Genomic DNA, 20,635 nt, shown 5'->3' with positions numbered 1-20,635 from the left:
CCCAATGGTATGAATTGAATTTGAGAGGTAGCACCTCATTTGTTGTATTTACTTCATTTGCTCAACTTCTGCTTCGAGTAGACAATCAAAATCAGTGAGCTATGTATTGAATTCCAATTCCACCATCTGCCATGGTGGGATTTGAACCCAGGTCCCCAGAATGTTATCCATGACTCTGGATTAACAGACCAGCAATAATACCACTAGGTCATCACCCCCCACCTTCAAAATCAGTGAGCTATTGGTAGCTCTCGATTAGTGATGTAAAAGGCTATGTGAGGTTAACATTATTGACACCTGCCTCATTTTGTAAACATTTAACGGATCAGTTATCAGATAGACCAGGATTGCTGTTTTCCAATACACATTGAGCCTGTTCATGTTTGGTGGTACAAAGTTTACATTTAATCATTAACTCTAGATTATATGAAATCTTCTGGAATCAAATCAAATATAGGCAAGGAAATCTCCTGTTGATCACTATCTTCAGCTCTTCCTCCTATGATGAATCAGTCCTCCTAAATCATAGAATCCCTACTGTGTGGAAAAAGGCCGTTCAAGCCATCACACTGACCCTTTTAAAGAGTATCCTGCCCAGACCCAATCCCCACCACCTTATCCCTGTAATCCTGCATTTCCCATGGCTAATCCACCTAGCCTGCATGGCCAGTGCACCTAATCTGCACATCTGTGGATTGTGGTAGGAATCTGAAGCATCCAGAAGAAACCCATGCAGTCGCAGGGAGATTGTGCAAGCTCCACAAGACAGTCGCTGAGGATAGAATCAAACTTGGGTTCCTGGCGCTGTAGGCAGCAGTGCTAGCCACTGAGCTGCCGTGCTGCCCAAATATTGGATGCCACTTAGAAAATGGACTGTGGTAGCAAAGGGATACCTTGCAGGATACATCAACATCCATCAAGAGCAACTTAACGACACCATTACTGGCCATGCTGGCTGAGGGATGCATTTACCTAACTAGGCCAGTGGCAAGTAAAAGCGAACAAATCAGGGGGAAAAAAATCTTATTTGTCCTTTTCCTCCCTGATCTACCTGTCCCAGATGCATCTATCCATGATGACAGAAGATAGAAATAACCACTCCACAGTTCTTGTGGAGACCAAATCCCATCTTCACATGAGGACACCATACTACGTAATAGGTAGCATTGTCATTATGTTTAGTGGGATACATTCTAGATAGATCCAGAAGCTCAAAACCTAACAACCATGAGGTACCATGGGTTATCAGCAGCAGCAGAATTGCATTCAACCACAATCTGTAACCTCATCCCCTCCACCCTGTCATTACCAGTAAACTCGGTGATCTTCCTGAGTTCAGTGAGGAGCTGAGGAGATCATGTACAGATCAGCATCTGGCAGATAGTCATAGAGATGTACAGCACAGAAACTGACCCTTTGGTCCAACGACCAGATATCCCAATCCAATTTGCCAGCACTAGGCCCATATCCCTCCAAAATCTTTCTATTCTCATATCCATCCAGATGCCTTTTAAATGTTGTACTTGTACCAGCCTCCACCACTTCCTCTGGCAGCTGATTCCACACACGCACCACCCTCCACATGAAAAAAGTTGCCCCTTAGGTCTCTTTTCAATTTTTCCCCTCACTCCCTCTAAACCTATTCCCTCTAGTTCTGGACTTCCCCACACCAAAGAAAAGCCTTTGTCTCTTGACCCTATCCATGCCCCTCGTTATCTTCTAAATCTCTAAGGTCATCCCTTATCCATGTTTTATTTTTTTTTTTTAAAATGCTAACCTGATGAAGCTACGATGGTTGCAGAAAAAAAACTGTGATAGAGCTGAGCCATCCACAACCAAAAGATTAGATCCAAGTTCTGCAGGCCTGTCCTATCCATTGTGAATGATGGTGATAATTGAGCAAATAACAGGAGGTGGTTAGAAAAAGTAGCCCTTTCTAAATGATGGAACCAAACAATCAGTGCAAAAGATAAATCTGAAACATTCACAACCTCCTTCAGCCAGAAATACTGAGGGGATGATCCATTCCACATGGATGTTGTCAACAGCACCATCAAATGGCACTTGGACATCAGTAGCCGGCTCACTGATACTCATTTAGGGTTCTGCTCCAAGTTGTTGTAACCTTGCTCCAAATATGGTTAAAAGATCTGAATTTAATGGGGTGAGGCAAGACCGACTGGTCCTGACCTAAAGCAACATGTGACTGAATGTAACACCAAGGAGCTAGTAAATGTGAAGTCTGTTGGAGTCAAATGGAAAGCTCTGCTCTTTTTGGAGTCATGCCTAGTTCAAAGGAATTGTGCTTATTAAAGGGCAATCTTTTCAGCCGAGGGACATCCACTGTCTGAGCTCCTCTAGGTAATGTCCTAGGGCCAATTCTCTTCAGCTATTTCTTCAATTACCTTCTGGTCATAAAGTCAAGAAGTGGGATGCTCATTGCACAGTGTTCCATTTCTATTCACAGCTCCTCAGACAATGAAGCAGTCTGTGCATTCAGAAAGACTTGGGTAACATTCAGGCTTTGGCTCTGAAGTCCCTAGCAACACTCATGCAACAAGCAGGTTAATGACCATCCCCAACAAGAGAGAATCTGGCCAATGTCTCTTGATGTTGAATGGCATTACCATTGATCAACATTCTGGGGATTACCACTGAACTGAAAAACTTACCAAAGATGCTCCAATAATAAAATCAGGTCAGAGGTTAATAATTATGCAGGCAATATCTTGCCTTTTGACTCCACAAAGCTTGCCTCAATCTGTAAAGCACCAGTAGGAATGTAACAGAATTCTCTTCCATTTCCTGGATGACTGCAGCTCCAACAGCATTCAAGAAGCTTGGTCTCCTCAAAGATGAAGCAGTCCAGTTCCCTTCCTGAAACATACATTTCCTCCACCATCGCAAACCCAGAGACAGCAGCATTTGCAGGATTCATCGCAGCAGCTTCCCAACCTTCCTTTTAAAGCAATTTCCAAGCTTGTAACTTCTACCACCTAGAAGGACAAGTGGCAATACCACCACCTGCAGTGTCCCCTCCAAACCACGCACCTTCCTGTTTCTTTATTGCAGATCAAAGCTTGACCCACACTCCCTGTGGACACCACCTGATCAGCACAATTCAAGAAGGCAGTTTATTACTATTGTCTCTATGGCAATCAGGGATGAGCAATAAATGCTGAAATATTTGAGATCACAATCCTTTACATACTTGTGCCATAGTAAATTCAATACACAAATTACAAGCCGCAATAGACTCCAGTCTGTTTCACCGTTCAGTAAGAGCATGGCTGATCTGAATTTTACATTTTGTTGTTTATCCCTCATAACCCTTGACACCCTGACCTAACCAGAATCTATGTACCTCCACCTTAAAAATTATTCCGTGACCCCACCTCCACTGCCTTCAGAGGCTGAGACCTTCAACGGTGTACTGTTTTTTCTTTTTGACATACCCATTTCTAGATCTCATTACAGTTGGGTGTGGGAGCCCAGAATCTCTAAATAGTATTTTCAAAGGGATAGGAATGTGTGATCATATGGTATAGTACTGCACAGATGGGTGAGCAACACATGGCTGTGGCCTGAGGGTTAAGCTTTTAAGATGAGTTCGACTGGGTTTTTAATCTAAGTAATTGATTGAAATCTGCTGTTGAACAGGCTAAACCGACTGTATTTCAGGCCAGGCTTTTAGAAGTGTGTTGAATTAGAATGGGTGCTTTGGATAATCTAAGTCTTCTCTTGCACTGCCTACCCCCACCATGATGTGGAATTCACTTTTTTGTGATCTATATTTTGTCTACCTCCCTTTTTGGAAAGGCAACTTGGCAACTTCCATTCCTGATGGTTCCAAAGGATCATAGTGGATGATCCCTAATGGATGTTGATGCATATTCAATCATTCGATTCTTTTCCGTTTCTGTCTTTGCGGATGCTGCACTGTCTTAAATATTTGGTCAAAATTGAATTTCCTATCTCTTTGTTGTGTATCAGTATCTCACCATTTTTTTTAAAATGGATGACTTGAAGCTATAATAATCCAACTTCTTTTATGGAGGAAGTGGTGGATGTGGGTGCAAAGGTTTTTTCTTAAATACATTTGGATAAGTACATGAATAGGAAAGATTTTGGAGGGATATGGGCCAGGATCAGGCAGGTGGGATGAATTTAATTTGGGATTATGGTCAGCATGGACTGGTTGGACTGAAGGGTCTGTTTCCATGCTGTTGTATGACTCTTCATACCTACAAAAGTGGAATTACTTCAAGGTGTGTTTGTGGTGAGTTTGCCTATAGCAAGGCCATAGGTTCAGCATTAGAGTATTCAGCCGCTCAAACATGCTAAATCACCCTAAATTGCTGGCTAGGTGGATTAGCCATGGGAAGTGCAGGATTCCAGGGACAGGGTGACGGGAGGAGGCCAAGGTGTTGGTGGGATACTCTTCAGAGGGGTGGTGTGGACTTGATAGGCCAAATGGCTTGCTTCCACACTGTAGGGATTCTATGATTCACTAGTCCCACAAACAAGACATATGGCTGACTAATATGTTCTTGATTGTGGTTTATGGATGACAGAGGATCAGAGGACTTACTCTTGACTGATTTTAAATGGGATCATTTTAGGTTCGCTTAGGTAGTTCAGCATCTAATGAGTAATTTTAGTATCTTACCTAAAATACATTATCTCTTGACAATGCAATGCTCCTATGTGACATTTTACCTGAGTTGTCATAATACATCTCATCAGGTTGGTTAACAATACTAGGGTTCTTGTGGTACAGTAGTAGTGTCCCTATCTCTGAGCCAGATTCACATCCTACTTGTTCCAGAGGTGTGCAATAATGTCCCAGAAACAGATTGTTTAGAAAATACTCTAGATTGTGAGTGGACCTTGAACCTCTGACTTTCTGATTCGGATGTAAAAGGATTACCATGCAGTCAAGTTGGCACTGCAGTTGTTAAAATAATATAAAGCTTAGTTTTCACACCCTTTTCATATTGCTATCTCAATTTGAAGTTGTTGAATTCTACATTTTTGGATTAAGGAACTCGGTGGAAATTGTATCACTGATTGAAGAGAGTTTGCTGCTTTCACACTTATTTATAGCCATCATTTGAAATTTAGAGTGAATATTTCTCTCAGATTTTGGATTGTCTATCACATGAACAGTATGTAGTGCTGGCAAGTGTTCTGACATCTGTTTGCAGGACCAGGACATTGCATGTCTTCTGGCCTTTGTCAAACCGTGTGTTAAACAGGAGCTGAGAGAGCAAAAACATCATCTTACAGAGGACATGGTACCTGTCAGCACAAGTAATGGTGACAGTGCTATATGCCGAATCCACAAATTGTTATGCTGCCAAATTCAGTTCACTCCACTCTACTTCCAGATCGCTAATTTCTCGAGATGATAGAGAAGTGGAGCAGTGGTGCCTTGACGTTTAAAAGGGACTAGTTGGCATAGAGGTAGGCATTAGATTTGGGAACAACAAAGGCACGCCCAGCCCTTTTGACACTGGAGAATTGTCTTCTGGAACTTGCTAGACAATCATGGCAAGACTGAATCATGGTTTTCAAGCTCCTCCTTTAATAACCCTGGTATGCCATGTCCCAGCAACAGCATGACAGTCCTGCCATAGGTTCCAACATGGTTAATCTGGTCAAGTGGCAATGGTCCTGAAAGAGCTCAGCATTGACACCAAACTTCATAAAGTTATTTTGCCCATATATACCTGGATGCCAGTGACCCATTGTCTGCCCTTGGCTGAAGCATCTGTATCCTCTATGTTGAGGAAAGTGATTGGAAAACCAAAGATAATAGCACTGTAATGTCTCACCTAGTTGTGAATGACATGCTATTAGATAGCCAATGCACCCAGTTGGAGGAGGCTTCATGAAATGTCAATATTCAGTCAGAATGGATATTTGTCTCTGTCTTCTCTGAGATTTCCACTATCTCAGATGCCAGTCTCCAGCAAATTCAATTTTTGTTCAAAGCAATATAACGAAAAGACTGCATACTGGGTATAGCCAAGTCGATGGGCCCCAACAGCATTCTGCAGTACTGAACACCTGTGCTGCTTAGACAAGCTGTCCCAGTGCAGCTACAACAGACAGCGTGGAAAATTGCCCCGGTCAGTCAAGTCCGCCAAAAGCAGGCACATTCTATTTTCAATCATCAGTGAAATGATCGGTGGTGTTGACAGTGCTATCAAGCAGCACTTAGTAGTGAATAACTTGCTGACTGACGCACTCTTGCACACTCATACTTCCATGTGCTCACAAACAGGCATCAATGCTCACGCACTCTCTCAAACACATGCGCGCAAACAGGCATGCACTCTATATAGGAAAAGAAACTATTTTCTCTGCAGATATTCATTCATTTTTGCGACTATCACCTTTGGTCAATTATTGTTAGTTCCTGTAGGTAAAAAGGACAAAGTATAGAATGTTCAGACAGCTTGCTGTCTGGCATATGTGACAAATGTAAATTGTCTCTGGGGTCTCTTCAAACCAGGTCATTCAACAGCTTCTCACAGGAGCACTTGGATCAGTGTTCCAGGTATGACGCTGGATGCTCAAAGGGTTTTTATTTGTCAGAAATTAAAGAACTGAACGGGGAAGATTTGTTTCAGCACGCTCGACCCCAAAGCCCACTGCATCCAAAACACTGTTCAAGCAAAAAAGTGGTTGTCTGTCAAATGTGGGTTCAAGCAATTAGCTGAGACCCTGTGGTTTCCAAGAAATATCTTGTTTAAAAAAAGTCCAGTATCAAAAGTAACCTTTAAGTGAACCTTTGTTGAAAAGATAATCCTGGAATCCATGGAATTTGAAATGTCTAATTTCCATGGTCCTTCACAGCTCAGGTCCTCAAAAAAAAAAACTTATGAATGCCTTCATGACTACTGCTGAGTAAAGCCCTCATTCTGGGTATTACTCTGATTAAACCTTCTCCATATTCTGGCCTCCTTCTAAAGTGTGGTGCCAAGAATCGGTTACACTATTTCTGAGAGATTTATAAAGGTTCATGACATCCTTGTAATAGTATTCAATGCCCTGGATTGCAGTCAGAATTTTGAACTTGTGCCTCAAACATCTTTGGAAACCTTCAAGGCAGTGATTGGTGCTTTTAGTCAGGTAAGGATATTGAGAGATAAGGCGCAAAGAACGATGAATTGAGTATGTATCCGTCATGGCCAAATTACATGACCGAAAAGGCTCAAGAGTCTGGTTGGATTGTGGTTTTTGTCCCTAATCAGGGCAGCACAGTGACTCTATGGTTAGCACTGCTGCCTCACAGCACCAGAGACCTGGGTCCGATCCCTCTGGCAGCTGTCTGTCAGGAGTTTGCACGTTCTCCCTGTCTGCGGGTTTCCTCCAAGTGCTTCAATTTCCTCCCTGTTCCAAAGATGTGCAGGTTTGGTGGTTTGGCCATGGAAAAGGCAGGGTTACAGGGATTGGGTATGACATGGGTTATAATGGGATACTCTTCGGAGGGTCGATGTGGACTTGATGGGCCAAATGGCCTACTTCCAAACTACAGGAATTCTGTGTTTTCCCCTTTACTTTTTGTACATTGTTCACATTAAAGTCTGGTACAATTACAACATTTAAAGGGTATCTGGTTGGGTGTATGAATAGGAATGATTTAGAGGGATATGGACCAAATGCTGCCAAATGGGACTAGGTTTATTTCGAATATTTGGTTAGCGTGGATGATTTGGACTGAAGGGTCTGTTTCAGTGCTGTATATCTCTTATAGAGATATACATCCTCATTTTCTGAGGATGTAACTCTGAAGATGACAAGGGAGATCCAGTGGATGTAGTGTACCCGGTCTTTCAGAAAGCCTTTGATAAAGTCCCACCATAGGAGGTTAGTGAGCAAAATTAGAGTGCATGGTATTGGGGACACAGTACTGACTTGGATTGAAAATTGGTTGGCTGACAGGAAACAAAGTAGTGATAAACTGCTCCCTTTCGGAATGGCAGGCAGTGACCAGTGGGTTACCGCAGGGATCAGTGCTGGGACTGCAGCTTTTTACAATAAATATTAATGATATAGAAGATGGTATTAATAGTAACATTAGCAAATTTGCTGATGATACAAAGCTGGGTGGCAGGGTGAAATGTAAGGAGGATGTTAGGAGATTTACAGGGTGACCTGCACAGGTTAGGTAAGTGGTCAGATGCATGGCAGATGCAGTTTAATGTGGATAAATGTATGGTTAGCCACTTTGGCAAGAACAGGAAGGCAGATTACTACCTAAATGGAGTCAAGTTAGATAAAGGGCCAGTACAAAGAGATCTGGGTGTTCTTGTACACAGGTCAATGAAGGTAAGCATGCAGGTACAGCAGGTAGTGAAGAAAGCTAATAGCATGCTGGCCTTCATAACGAGAGATTGAGTATAGAAGCAAAGAGGTTCTTCTGCAGCTCTACAGGGCCCTGGTGAGACTGCACCTGGAATATTGTGTACAGTTCTAGTCTCCAAATTTGAGGAAAGATATTCTGGCTATTGAGGGAGTGCAGCGTAAGTTCACGGAGGTCAATTCCTGGAATGGCAGGACTATCTTATGTTGAAAGATTGGAGCGACTGGGCTTGTATACCCTTGAGTTTAGAAGACTGAGAGGGGATCTGATAGAGACGTATAAGATTATTAAAGTATTGGACACTCTGGAGGCAGGAAACATGTTTCAGCTGATGGGTGAGTCCCGAACCAAAGGACACAGCTTAAAGCTAAGGGGTAGGCCACTTAGGACAGAGATGAGGAGACACTTCTTCACCCAGAGAGTGGTGGGTGTGTGGAATGCTCTGCCCCAGAAGGCAGTGGAGACTCAGTCTCTGGATTCGTTTAAGAAAGAGTTGGATAGAGCTCTCAAGGAATGTGGAATCGAGGGTTATGGAGATAAGGCAGGAACAGGATACTAATTGAGGATGATCAGCCATGATCATAATGAATGGTGGTGGAGGCTCGAAGGGCAGAATGGCCTACTCCTGCACCTATTGTCTATGACCCTATGACTCAGTCACTATATAGTCCCAGAGAACCATAGCACTGCTCTCTAAGGAGAGAGATGACGACTGGTGGTGGTTTAACCTGATGGTCACCACGCTTAAAGCAAGGGGTGATGTTGAGATGAAGAGTCCTTCATTGTAACCTCAGCCAGTGTGGGAATAGTGTGCTGGTAATCTGAGTTATTGTGGAACTAAGGCCTTCGTTGTTACTGCTCCTGTCTCAAGGCTTTCTCGAGTAATGCCGGTGAGTGTTGAGTTTCTTTTCATTTTGTCTATGAAAATTGCTTCTCCCAAAATAGGAATTATTAACTTTTGGTGTGTATTTCCACTTCAAGTTTGGAGTTTGTACAGAGTGTTTAATTTGTGGAGCAGAAATTGGGCAAAGAGACACAAACCAACTCTGGAGTCGAGAGGAGTGAGACTTCCATCTCCAAGAGCAGACCCTGATTCTGGGCTCTGTTTGTAATGAGATGCAGCATTGATACAAATATCAAGATGCTGCTGTGCCTTCTATCCGGTTATTTACAAGTTAATAGTTAGAAAGTTATGGCAGAGGGATAATTCATCCAAAGTAAGATTAAATTTCTTTTTGTACTGTTTTGATTATAAGGTACATTAGCTATTTCATATATGATGACCCTATGGCAGGTGTTACAAGGTAAAAGTAATTGAGCATGTCTCGTTGCTGCAATATCAAATTGTGTTTTGAGATTCTAGTGCTTTTGCCTATGGAAGCAAGCGCATGCACTATTGAAGAAATCCTCATTTTAAAGATGAATATACATCTCAAATCATGATTTGTGACGATTCAGTGTCTTGTGTTTCTCAGATTTCTATAATTCCACCATATTTACTACAAATCTTACCCATAGCTCCAATGAGAACACACACTCCTGATTAATCCTGCCTTTATTCTAAACACCTTTTTTTGTGCGAAATATGAGGAATGGCAGTGCCATTTTAGGCACCTCATGTCAGAATTAAACATTCCTAGGTCAGGTGTAGCACAATCAGTAGAGAATAAACCTCCTGAAATTCAACTTCAACCATGTACTTTAGATCCAGTTCAGAACAATACCTTCACCATTCGTGCCCTCAGCACCCAATCCCCTTACTGAGCAACAGACCATTGCATTTTACAGTTAATTGTAAGCTTAAGAAGAAGTGTCAACTTGGTCCCTCAAGCCTACACCAGAAAAAGGATCATGGTTGATCTGATATGCTGGTAAATCCACTCCCCCCTCCGCTAACCCCCTTCACTCCCCCAAATCACAAGCTCCCATGTTGATCAAAAATCTGTAACTCAATCATGGACAGCCCTCGCTGCTGTTGGGGAAGAGAATTAATGGCTCCTTTAACTGTTGCATTTTTGTAATATGTTGAGCATGGTGCATTCCAAATGAACAAAAACATTTTTTTTTTTGCATGAGCTTTCATATTTTCAATCTTAGATTTATGTATCGAGAATAGTTTTCAATGTTACCAGGATTGAGACTTATCAAATTAGTTAGCATAGAGATCAGAGAGCTTGCATCATATCTATTGTGATTAGAATTATTTACAATTAAACATAATTTTCTAAACCATTGTACTTCACAAGTATAACATTCTTTTTGCTTCCAGTACAGTTTTCTAATTTCATATCAGTTCTTTGACTTGCAACGGTGATGTCTAACAGTACTATGCAGCCTTGTGAATTGATAGTGCATGGTTGTAAAGCAAAAATAGAAGTGCCTGACCATTTTATTGAAAGATTTTTGGAGTTTGAATTTGATTTACTGTTGTCATGCGTACCAACATACAGGGAAAAGTGGTGTTTTGCATACTAAATAGGCAGATCGTACCATACAAAGTGCATCAGGATAGCAGAACAGAGTGCAGAATACAGTGTTAACAGCGCAGAGAGAGAGGTCAGAATGAATGTTTGAGGTCTGTTCACAAATCCGATAACAGTGGGGAAGAAGCTGTTCTTGAATCTCTTGAAAGCAGGATTTTTGACTTCTTAGTGCACATTGCCTTCAACTCAATAAATTATGTACGCAGTTCTAAGACTTAGTGACATGTCAGGTTTATTGAGAATTTCTCCTCCCACTTATATCATTCCTGTAAGTGTCAGCTTGCTTTCAAGCCTGAAGGAGCTGTTTATGCTTTAGTGAAAATCTGAATGGAATTATTTGAATTTGCCATGTGTAATAGAATGATCTTCCTTCACCCCCTGTGTAGGATATGTAATATGGCATCTTGCTATAGTTAGCATGTAAGTTTATAATCTTTACCAGGTTAACCAGCATGGTCAAAACATGAAAGTTATAGTGATTTGGGTATAATTGAATATGTTCGAGAAGCAATATCCCACTGCGAAGAGATTTATCCAAAGTTGGAATTAGTGACTAGGAATTTGCCAGTTTGGCATGCAGTGACAGGATTGCATATTTTCTCTCCATTACTGAGTTGAAAATGGAAGAATGTTCCCTGCACACTGTCTTAAAATGTATCAGGACTATTGTTTAAAATTACATGTCCGTTTCGAACTTTCTCTGAACCCCACCCCCACCTCAATGTCATGCTAACTCAGTCGACCTTACTTGTATCACTGTATAAATAGTTTGCATATGGACAGAGGAAGGGTAGGATGGCCTCCAGTTTCTTTGGAACTGGACTAGCAAACTAGATCAGGACCTTGGCTTGCAAGTTGTGAAACTGAATTCAATAAATGTGGTCATTTGTCTGGCAGGAAATTGCAATGAAATCTGCTGGATTGTTTTGATAATCCAGTTAGTCCCATGCTGGAAAATTGCCACAAATATAGTTTGTGACACTACGGTGTCTCAGTACTGTCAATGGCCCACAGCAACTGGGAATGGACAAAAGAATGTTGTCTTTTAATTATGTTGTTCACATCCTAATAACAATAAATCTTCAGGCCACATATGACATTCCTATCAATATTGCCATTATATTTAAAGTTGCTGATATTGAGCAATCCTATTATTCCAATTTAGAATTGATTCACCAGTGAGGCAAAAGTACACTTTCCATACTACGATGTCCACAAAAATTCATTGCAAATCGTCAAGCGTGAGTAAATTAAAAAATGAGCCAAACACTTGCATCTGTATTGTGCACTTCATGATTACCTAATATCTCAATAGTGGTTCACAATTAATGAAGGAGTTTTGAAGTGTAGCCATTTGCATAATGTAGGAAATGATGAGGTGAATAGGACTGTATTGCCAGATCACCTGGGGTTTGTGTGGTTCATGGGCACAGTTTAGACACCCAGTGGGCCATATGTTCTCCATAAATCCCCTTCTATGAGTTGGATAACATCAAGCTTTGTGAGTGATACAATTTTTTCTAGAATAAGCAGCTTCTATCACAAAAGTGTAATACTTGGCAGGTGTACATCAAAGCAGCCAACAGTTACTGTACCGGGACCTGAAGTGTGGGCAGAAAGACACCGTTCTCTGCAGTGGTTGTTGCTTTTTCCTTCCCCACTCCTGCTTTACTTTGGTCTGGGAACTCTGGTTTGGACAGCTTTTGAAATATTTTTCCATAGTTCTGGACCAAACCACTAATGGATGTAGTTAATCCAATGAGTATTTCTATTTTCTCCCTGAATACATGAAAACAGCATGTATTTCTGTGAACTAAAAATAAACAGAGCATTAAATGTTGCCATGCAGGAGCTGTAAATGGTAAAAAGTTGCTTTTGAAAGAGTTTTTGAAGTAATAGAGATAAAAGCATTTACTGAACATGATTTGTCAACTTATTTTGTCATGCCTATTTCCAGTTATAAAGTCAGAGCTATACAGCACAGAAAGACCCTTCGGTCCAACTCGTCCATGTTGACCAGATGTCCTAAATTAATCTAGGCCCATTTGCCAGCATTTGGCCCATATCCCTCTTAAACCCTTCCAATTCATGAACCCATCCAGATGCCTTTCTAAATATTGTAATTGTTCCGTCCTCCTCCGTCGTCGTCATCGTCATCCTCCTCATCATCCTCGTCGCCGTCCTCATCGCGTCGTCCTCCTCCTCCTCCTCGTCACATAGACATACCATCCTCTGTGTGGCAAAGTTACCCTTGGCTCCTTTTTATATCTTTCCCCTTTCACCTTACACCTATGCCCTCTAGGTCTGGATTCCCTTACCCTTGGAAAAAGACCTTGTCTGATATGTAGCATTTAAATCAAAATGTGAAATGAATGTAACTGAACTGTCTAGTCTATTAACGAACCAAGCAGAAGTCCTGTAGAACTTTCGGTAACTGGTGCCTAACTGTGGTTCCCTTGGTTCTCTATATTGATTGGAAATTGGTTATCATTCCGAGTTAAGTGTCAATGTTTTGTTTCTCTCGCTTGATTTCTAAACTGGGACCCAACTATACAATGATCCTTGAGGTTCATTATTGTAAAAACCATTATCTTTTTTTTTCTGTATTTTGATTATGAACGGATATGGGAAAAGGACTAATTTAAAACCAGTAATTATTGAATAGAATGCTGCACTTTTTAAAAACTTAATACCTGCTGCTCATTGTAAGTATTGTTTACATTGTTGCTTTGGGAGTAGTGGGGAAAGGACTGCAGATAGGCTGGAGCCATTAGAGGGTTGTAGAGAGGAGTAGTTATTGAAAAATATAACTGGTTCAATATAGAAGATGTGTATATTGATTTGTTTCCTAGATCAAACAGCACTTCGTATGCATATTCAGCAAATTTGTGGCTATATCTTTTACTGGTGTATCACTAACAGGCTAAAGTTGTTCTGAACTTAAGGAAGCCAAAATCAACTGAAATGTCTTTTACTACTGCGTCAGCAAAGCTCACTTATTAAACTGGAAATCCTCCTGATGGGATGTTTCTTACCACACTGGAGAAATCCTACTTCACTTAAAAAGTTTGGGGTACTACATAGAGGGACCCAAGTGTATTTCTACTCCTATTATTAGACCAAATAAGTTCCAGTTGCTTTAGAAATTGAGGCTCCTCGTTTAAATGTTTAGTAGTCCTTTTAAATTGTGTACTAATCATTTATACTACACTTCACGCTGCGTTATTCTAAACTTAAAGTAACACCAAGTGTATTGTTGACTAGGGAAATCAGGCGTGTGGTTGCTGCTAATTGAGCTACCTGATAGATACCACTCATCACTTGAGGATCCCTGTATACTTCAGGGATGGATTAAGGTGCTAAAAACAGTCTGCTTTGCTGTTTATTGAATCTGTTGTGCCAAAGGTGTAGGAACAGTAGCAAATGTCTGCTTACCCAAAGGAAAACTGCAGTCGATTGGTGATTATAAACATTTTGTCCTTTTCAGCGTTTCATCTCTCTCCCCACATCCTCTCCTTCCCCCAACAGTTGCCCCATGCTACTTTGAGTGCAGCTTCCAAAAAGGTAAAAGTGAGGTTTGATGATTCTCTTGTTTGCAAAATTGTGATGATTTTGGCAGTGAATAAAAGAACATTCTGGAGATGAGACCCACAGTGGCTCTGCCATTTGACCATGGTTTCTGTACCTGCCAGTTCATCTAACCTGCCCATCTTTGGACTGAGAGGAAGCCCGAGCAGACACAGGGAGAATGTGCAAATCCCATACAGTCACCAAGGGAACTGAACCACCCGTACAAAGGCAGCCAATGTTGGATTTTCTGATAATTCCACTTTCTCTCTCTTTCTCTTTTTCTTTCTCTCCCTCTTTCTCCTCCTCTCTCTTTCTCTTTCTCCCCCTCTCTCTTTCTCTTTCTCCCCCTCTCTCTTTCTCTTTCTCCCCCTCTCTCTTTCTCTTTCTCCCCCTCTCTCTTTCTCTTTCTCCCCCTCTCTCTCCCTTGTCACTTCAACTGAGACAGCAGTGCTAAGCACTGAACCACCCTAGCCATTGTTTCTGGAAACCAGAATCTCAGGTGGTTGCTTGGAGAAGGAAACAAATTCACAAACTGTGTAGCATCTTCCTTTTTATCTTTAGCAACAAGGATTTTAATTTTACATTTGTTTTCATTTCTCTAACATCTTTAGAGAGTATTCTCATCTCCTAGAAGATGTGATATTGTAGATCAAAATAAAATCAGAAATGGGATTGTAATGAAATCACCAATCACTTGAGTGAAATTGAATTTGTCAACTATAGCACGAGCAGTGTTTAAATCTAATGCAAAAAAAGTGGCTCCTTCCTCTTGTTTTATCAATGAAAAGATTTTCCCGACATTTTCTTTATGGGCCACGACTACAAAAAGGTGGCTGAGAATATAAAAGCAAGCAGCTTGTCTAGGTAAGTATTCCAGGGTGTCAATATGGTATATTTGAATTATTTTGCAAAGGAGTATGTAAATAGTCCCTTTGTGGGCTTATACTGCTAAAAGGAACAGAATCTCTTTCCAGGTTGACTAATTCCCCCAGGGACTGTTGTGTGACTGAAGCATATCGGCAGTGACTGGGTACAATGTGTATTTTTTAAATATCATATTGAAAGTAAACCATGCTGAGAGTTGCTATTGTCTACCTGAGGACTGCAGCAAAAATCAGATCATGAACAATAAAGGTTCTGATATTGCTGATTGGTTTGAAGGCAAATTGAGTCAATTCCCTGATTTAATGCTTTACATTTGGCAGCTGTCCTCCCAAATAAGAATTTGATGGATTAAACACCACCACCCCACCCCACCCCACCCCCCAAACTTTGCTACTGGCTGCCAAACAGAAAATGGAGCCACTTCGTAAGTAAGCAATTTAAAAAAATGAAAATTGACTGAAGACAGTCTGAGGTGGATTGATTATTATCTTAATGTTACATTCGAACTAATTGATTTTCTCTTTGCTGCAATTGAAATTTAGAATGATCTTGAAATTGGGTAATGATTTGGCTTTCTGGCCAGATCTATAAAGATCTTGGATTTAGTCAAACAATTGTAAGATTTAGCCCAAGTTACATAGGGTTTTTTTTTTTGAGAAATTTCTGCTGCGAAGTTGAGTGAATTTTTTTTGTGTATCTGACAAATTTGCCCTTTTACCTACCCTGTGTTCATCATGCATCCAATTTTGGCCCGATCTTACCACACACTATTCCTGGAATTCATAGCAGCCTTGCACTGGCACTTCTTATAAAAGTCTGTCATACGCCTGGACAAGCACTGTTCATCCCTTGCTGTCCTGCATTGATCCATGATGTTTACCTCGGATAAGGTAAAATCATCATCCACTTTGCAGGCAGGGTTCTGGAGGTCCTGTTGGCCGAGGTCTGTCCCCAAGCTCAACAGTGAGGACCACAGCACGAGACCATGCCATTCTGGTCTTGGGTTACCAGCCAGGTTAGTACAGTCACAGTTGTTTGGAAGAATGCCCAAAGGAGGTCATTGACCTTCTTCACTCCATCCAAAGTGCCACTATCTTCTCTCCAAACACAATCTGTACTACAGTTCTCTCTCTCTCTCTCTCTCTCTCTCTCTCTCTCTCTCTCTCTCTCTCTCTCTCTCTCTCTCTCTCTCTCTCTCTCTCTCTCTCTCTCTCTCTCTCTCTCTCTCTCTCTCCCCCCCCGCCCACTCTGTGTGTGTGTGTACGTTTGGTGAGATTAGAAGTTGTATATTTAATGAGGCAAGTTGAGCAGTTAACAAGATGTTTAACAAGTAATTCTGCCACAAAACGCCACATAGCCCACGTCTCTCAGATCCCAAGAGGATGAGTTGGACCGAAGGGTCTGTTTCCATGCTGTATGACTCTATAATTCTGTTCCATCTCTTGTCAATATTCTGCTCTACTTATCCGTGTATCTCATGTCTTTGACATTTAAAATTTAAAGTACCAGTGTTCTGGTCAGAATGGAATGATGCCTCGGACATATTAATAATTACAAAAAGCCCACTTGTGTCGAATTGAAGTCTTGTGCCTCGTTGAGAAGCACTTTTAGCATTTTTATTGTTCTGCTTCAGACAAAGTGCAGTACCAATAATGCTTGAGGGCAGATGGAATCTTGATAAAGCAAAAAAAGATATTGCTGTATTGATCAGCAAATTGCTATTGCAATGCTCCACTGACTGAATTGTAACTAGAGAACAGATGCTCAATCATGCAGTATGATGTTTTTTGATAGACTTTTTAAGTCTGACAGCAAGTGGAACTTCCCATATGCTGTCACTGTGTTTGCTTATTGCATTTGCAATTGGTCTTAACATTTGAAAATGCACTCTTCTTTGCTGCTACCACAGACTAGATTTTGATGAAAGTGTAAAGCCATTCTGTGGAATAAGATCTGATTATGATTTTATCTCTGCATGATGCTTTTTCTTCCTAGCCCTTCTGGTGAGCTTATAATGTGGTTTTGTTGAGGAATGCTTGTTTGGGTGGGGGATAGAAATATAGGCATGTGACAAATATTTGTGTTTAATTGCCCAGCTTTGGCAATCTTCCAATCAGCTTCCAGTTAAGCAGCTATCCATTGAGGTAAATGTTAAGAATGCTTATTAGAAGTATGCTGCATACTTCTGTTAATGGCTGAGAAGTACTCCTATGTAGAGGGTCCCATTGGCCGCCTGCTAGGCAACTCGATAAATTAACTTCATGGGAGAATATTTGAGATTACACTGAGAACTGGTTGCTAGGGTCTCAGTAAGATTGATCCCCTTTTATAGTAGGTTGAGATGTTTAAAAAGGAATTTGGTGGGGTACTTATTTCTGTACTAACTATATTATGCATGATAATACTATGTTATGATCTTACTTTGTAGTAATTTAGTAATATAATGTAATATTCTTTGATTAATTCCACCCTTGTGTTTTCTGCGTGAGTCTCTCATTCCAGTGTGTTTTCTTTTTATGATTTTTCCAAAGTTCTAACTCCACCCACTGTGTGACACTTATACGCAGAGATGTGCAGTTCCATGATATCACTGTAAGGCTGTTCCAGGGGCCTAATCCCGTAAACAATTGAATTTTGTTCAAGCCCCATAACAGTGGCTCAGCATCTTGTCATAGTGACCTGTACACCCTCACCTAAAGCAGAGCTTGCTGGACGCCATCGAGCAGTACATAACAGACGTCAAGAGCTTGTATGGACATTGATGTGATATAAAAGCAGCTTAAGTCAATCTGCTTTTTAGAAAATGGTCTTGTATTGCTCTTAATGCGGAAATGATCTTCCTACATTTAAGCTTAATCAGAATTCACTTGGGCTTCAAATGGAGTAATTTCGAAGATTTCTTGGTAATGTTTTCCTGAATTGACAGTGTACATTTATTCCAGCAATAGTTTAGTTGCATTTATGATCCATTCGATTGCCAACATGGTATATAGTATACAGTACAACACATGTTTATAATCTTGTTAACTGTCAGCTGTATTTGGGTATCTTGCTGTTTTAGTGAAGAAAGTAGAGCGATTGCTTTCTACCAAGGCAAGAAACATACAATGCCACTCCAACTCTCGGTTAGAAGTAGGGCAATGAGCCTGGACTATATGTGCCCAGTGTTTTGTTTCAAAATGTTACAGGAGCTAAATGGGCTGAATCAATCTTGGCTCTTTCCTTGTATTCCTCAATCAACCTAAAAATCTTTCCAGCCTGCAGCAGCTGCATTTACTGTTCCAATGAAACCTCCATATCCTTTACACCCGAAGGTTTGCAGTGAAACTTACAAGGAGTGTATTTATTATTTATATTGAGGGCTGTAGATTGATTTTGAGCCATATATGTAGCATGCAACCCTGGAAATAATGCACAGCTAAATATTTCAATGGAGCTGTGAATTTCCATGATATTTTAATTATTTCCATCTTCTAAGCTTGCAGATTTTTCAGGAGAGGATAGTGAGCTTGCGTGACTGTCTTTGTCTTTTCCAGGAAGACCATACTTGTTCACACTTTTATTTTGCAATATCTTCAAATTACTTTCACTCTACTGTGTCATGTAGTCTGGTTTATTCCACTGCTAGCCAGGACCTCCCAACATTTCTTTGAGTTATTAGGGTGGTACAGTGGTTAGCACTGCTGCCTCACAGTGCCAGGGATCTGGGTTTGATTCCAGCCCCTCTGGTGAATGTGTGTCTGTGTGTAGTTCATCCAGTGTCTGGATGGGTTTCCTCCGGGTGCTTGGTTTTCTCCAAAAAGTGCAGGTTAGGTGGATTGGCCATGCTAAATCATCCATAGTGTACGGGCTAGTTGGGTTAGCCATGGTAAATGCGAGGTGGGTCTGGATAGGATGCTCTTCAGAGGGTCGGTGCAAGTCCAATGGGCCAAATGGCCCCTATCTGCACTGTAGGGGATCTGTGATTACCTAGGTGTTGCTTACTAAATGAACAGTTGTTGCATTGATGTCAATTTCATCATCAGTATGTCTGCACCCTCTAACATGGCAACTGCATGTTCTGGAAAACTGTTCCTTATGTCCTGTTCACTAGGTAAACAAACTGTTCTTCGTGTTTCATCGTGTCATAAGCTTAATGTGAGACTCTAGCAACTATGATGTTTGGATGAGATGTGTGCTGGTGTCCCCTGCCTCTAACGAATTGGTCCAGCAGAATTGTTCAATAAATCCCACAGGTTACTTTTGAATTTAAGCTGCAACCTGGAATGGTTGCACTTTTTTAAAAAAAAAAAATGCAGTTTCCTGCCTGCCAACTTCCAGAAAATCTAGCAAGTCCATTTTGGTTTGCTATTACTCACTAAAACTAGTAAGCCAGGAACTGGTGTCACTCTTCAATATAAAAGCTACTTCAGTCACCAATTTGTCCTGTTCTGCTATGAAAGCTTGTGAAATGAAAGGAAGAGGAAAAAGTACCAGTGAAGAAGACTGAAATTCTGTTTTGGCATATGTACGTGTTTCTGTGTACACTTGGAGAAGGTCGCAGGCCTTGTCTGGTAAATGGGTCTCGATATTTCAGAGGCAGAACGATAAGTAATTTAATTGAATAATTTAATATTAAGAAACAAAACTTTGCTTTTCCATTTTTCTTTACCCTTTTAAGCAGAAGCCAATTTCCCCAGAGTTGTAGTCACTGCACAGTCATAGACCATTCTGCTTTGCAATAATCATTCCACAATGCACACCACAATGTGTGGCAAATTTCATAAGCAAAAATGGACTATTGAGAGATTTGGGCAATTTTTGAAAAAAGCTAGTATCTGTTGCATCTTGCAGAAATGAAACACAAACAAAAAAATAAAATACTGCATTCCATTTACCTTAAGAGACTTGCATTTTGGGTCTGATCTGCATCTGGTAGAGTGTGATTGGGGGGGATATACAAACCTGGATATATACAGTTTCATTGGAATGAGACAAGGACTTAAGGGTTAAATTAATGGCAGGTTGCATAAAATAAGGTTGTACAGTCAGTTCTGATATAACATGATGGTTTGGTTCTTGTACAATCCAGTAGTGGCCTTGCCATTTCAACTAATGTTATTGCCAATACAGGTAAGGAAAGTTTGCATTCTGTAAATAACGGTCTACGTTCTTCAAATGCATTAAAGCCATTTCATATTGAAGAAACACATGTAATAGCAAAACCAACTGGATTCCTTTGAAGAGTGATTTCATTGATTTGTTCAAAACAATAAGTCTTGATAACACAGAGATATTTTTATTCTCTTGTCTAGAAACAAGGGAGCAATCCTAAAATTAAAGC

General features: G+C 40.8%; 1 protein-coding gene across 8 annotated transcripts in view; it reads left to right on the top strand.

The window, feature by feature from the left end:
* Positions 1 to 20,635, top strand: part of LOC122563116 (plasma membrane calcium-transporting ATPase 1-like) — a 391,378-nt gene that overhangs the window by 253,560 nt on the left and 117,183 nt on the right. The gene's annotated exons all lie outside the window — the stretch shown is intronic.

This window comes from Chiloscyllium plagiosum, unplaced genomic scaffold (assembly GCF_037043375.1).
Source record: "Chiloscyllium plagiosum isolate Xiang-an unplaced genomic scaffold, Cpla_swu_hap1 HiC_scaffold_26, whole genome shotgun sequence".
In the NCBI taxonomy this organism is placed as follows: Eukaryota; Metazoa; Chordata; class Chondrichthyes; order Orectolobiformes; family Hemiscylliidae; genus Chiloscyllium; species Chiloscyllium plagiosum.
This window is presented reverse-complemented; position numbering and strand designations above follow the sequence as displayed.